This window comes from Zea mays, chromosome 4, assembly GCF_902167145.1.
Source record: "Zea mays cultivar B73 chromosome 4, Zm-B73-REFERENCE-NAM-5.0, whole genome shotgun sequence".
In the NCBI taxonomy this organism is placed as follows: Eukaryota; Viridiplantae; Streptophyta; class Magnoliopsida; order Poales; family Poaceae; genus Zea; species Zea mays.
The window spans coordinates 218,152,446-218,155,315 of NC_050099.1; positions in this window are offsets into that span (position 1 = coordinate 218,152,446).

Here is a 2,870-nt window from a genome sequence, read left to right on the forward strand (position 1 = left end):
GGCTACGTACCGTCGGCGGCGGCGGGCGGTCTGCTTCACACGGGCCAGATCTCCGACGAGCAGGAGCAAGGAGGGCAGGCGAGCAAGCAAGCGGTTTGAAAAGGAAATTAGGGTTTTTGCGGCGCGCGGAAAGGTAAAGTTCAACCCGCGCCGCCCCCACCCCCTTTTATACACAGGGCGCGTCGCTTCGGGAAACCCGCAATCAACCAGTGCGGCGTCAATCAACGGTCATGTCAAAAACCCCCGCGGAACCACTTCGAGCGAGGGCAGCGTCTCCACCATCTAGCGACACCTTCGGCACCAGATGACTTGGTTGAACTGGTCCCTCGGAGGGCAAATGTTGGGGCGAAGGCGAAGACGCTACCCTTCGCTCGATGCCTTCGCCAGTCTCGCTACACCAACGGAGACAAGACAACTGGCAATCTCCACCCTTCGTCCGACACGCCGAAGGACGAAGACCTATGGCGAGGTTGCCCCATCCCGAGGCGTCGCCCAACACAAGGGTCCACGTGCAATCTGGCCCATCGTAATAGGCCCCGCGCGGCCCCTACGCATTATGGGCATAATTTGTAAAGGTTTCTCTGTTATTACGGTCTGTAACCCTGCTTTAATAGGAATATTCCGGGGATGACCTAGGCGCCTGAGGGCACATGCGCCCTTAATCCTTGACGCTGGGCACTCAGACACTTATAAATACCCCGCAGAGTGCCATTGAGAGGCTGGATGAACAGAGCAATTGCCTTCCTGAGCTAAAACTTTGTCTGCATTACTTTTACTCCCTCGTTGGATCACCTTGCTCGGGAGAGCAAGTTCCAACAGTGACTATCTATGTAGCATGCATCATCTCGGTGATAACAATGTATGTATTTTATGGAACGTTATTAGGTAGAAGACAGCATGATATTGCCTTTTGCTACCAATAATATTAATAGTCGCGATGATAACGCTGCATCCATTTTTCTTCTTTTGCTTAGTAATAAACATCATCGGCACATGTATGTTGTGGTTAACAGCATCATCTTCTCTAATTGTGGAATATGTTGTTGTTGTTAGCTGGCAAATAGTTTAATAATGCATGCCCCTTTGTCTACATATGTCAGACTCAACTCACGTGTACCTGTTAATATAAATTAATTAAAATACGCTAAACTAGCATGTACGTCTACTTGCATGGATCAGCATAAATAATGTATACGTCAAATGGACTAGCAATTGCCTAGGCTAATATAGAAAACACTTATTTTACCACCGCTTTTGTGAAAAGTGCCTGCCCAGACCAGCGTCGTCGAGCCCCGCTGTCCCTATGGCCAGCCCGCGTGCGCCTCCGGCGAGCTGCACGCCCTGCACCAGCTCCATGCGGACTCGACCCCGCAGCGTTGCCATGCTGCGTCCCCGCCTCGCCCCTCCAGCGTGCGCAGCCCCTGCGGCTCCCATGGCTCGGCCGAGTAGCCCCATGGGCCATGGCCATGGCCGCCCCTTGCGTGGCTGAGGCCGGCCCCCTCTGTGCAGTCTGCGGTCTGCCCTCGGCACGGCCATGGAGCTGAGCCCCGCGAGCTCATCCAGCGCGACCAGCACCAGGCCCCTGCGCACTCGTACACTATCGGAACCGACGGCTTTGCCAAGTGCCTTAAGCACTCGGCAAATCCTTAAAAACACTCGGCAAAGGCTTTACCGAGTGTCGTACTCGGCAAAGAGGGCTCGACACACAGTGCATCGGCAAAGCCTTCTTTGCCGAGTACTTTTTCTCGGGCACTCGGCAAAAAAAAGCAGCCGTCATGGCGCCGGGTGACGGAGATGGCGTTTTTGCCAAGTGTCCCAGGTGACACTCGGCAAAGGAGTTACCATTGCCGAGTGTCTGCCTGACAGCACTAGGCAAAGAATCTGCTAGAGGGGTCCCCATGTCAGGTACTTTGCCGAGTGCTTGGTATGGCACTCGGCAAAACGTGTTTCTTTGCCGAGTGCTAGAGCCATTACACTCGGCAAAGAACCTATACCGGTGCCCAGGTCTTGGTTCTTTGCCGAGTGCTATGGCCCTGACACTCGGCAAAACACCTCTTTGCCGAAGTGTCACACTCGGCAAAGTGACCAGTATACACCTTTTTTATTTGCTTTTTATTTTCTATCCAAACAAACAAAAGATACCACATATACATCACATATATCATATATATACATATCACAGATATCATCACAAACATAAATATCTAAGTTCTCAACACAAACATAAGTATCAAGAACATAAGTCTCATAAGTCTCAAGCTCTGACATAAGTATCCAACACAAACATAAGTATTCAACACAAGTTCTGAAGTCTAAACACTGAAAACATAACTCTCATGGAGGTGGGCGGTTGGACTGGTGCTGCGTTGGGCTGAACCCTTCATGAGGGTTGTTGGATGCCGCCCTAGATTGGCCCTGCACAGAGAAGAGATTACATGTGTTATACCAGATGCATTACCAACATGTAACTACAATTTTGATACTCACAGGAGTATGGAACAGAGCAGGGTCAACTGCAGGGAACAATGGAGGTGGCAGAGCGAAACCCTGTGTGGTGCCAAGGCTATGCATGTACTGGAACATCTCCGCCATCCTCTGATCAGCCGCCACCCGCTCCGCCATTATCCTCGCCTCCATCTCTTGACGTTCCCTCCTCTCTTCTTCTAGTTGGGTCTGTAATATTACAAGCCAACGTTATAGTAACTCAAAGAGAAGGTATATAACTCAAGGAAGGACGAGTTACAGAAGCACTAACCTCGAGTTGTTGTATGCGATGCTGTGAGCTGTCGTGCCGATGTCGTATGGCTGGACTCGAGCCCGTGCTCCTTGCTCGCACCTAAGACAGAGTGGGAGTGGAGGACGAGTCGATT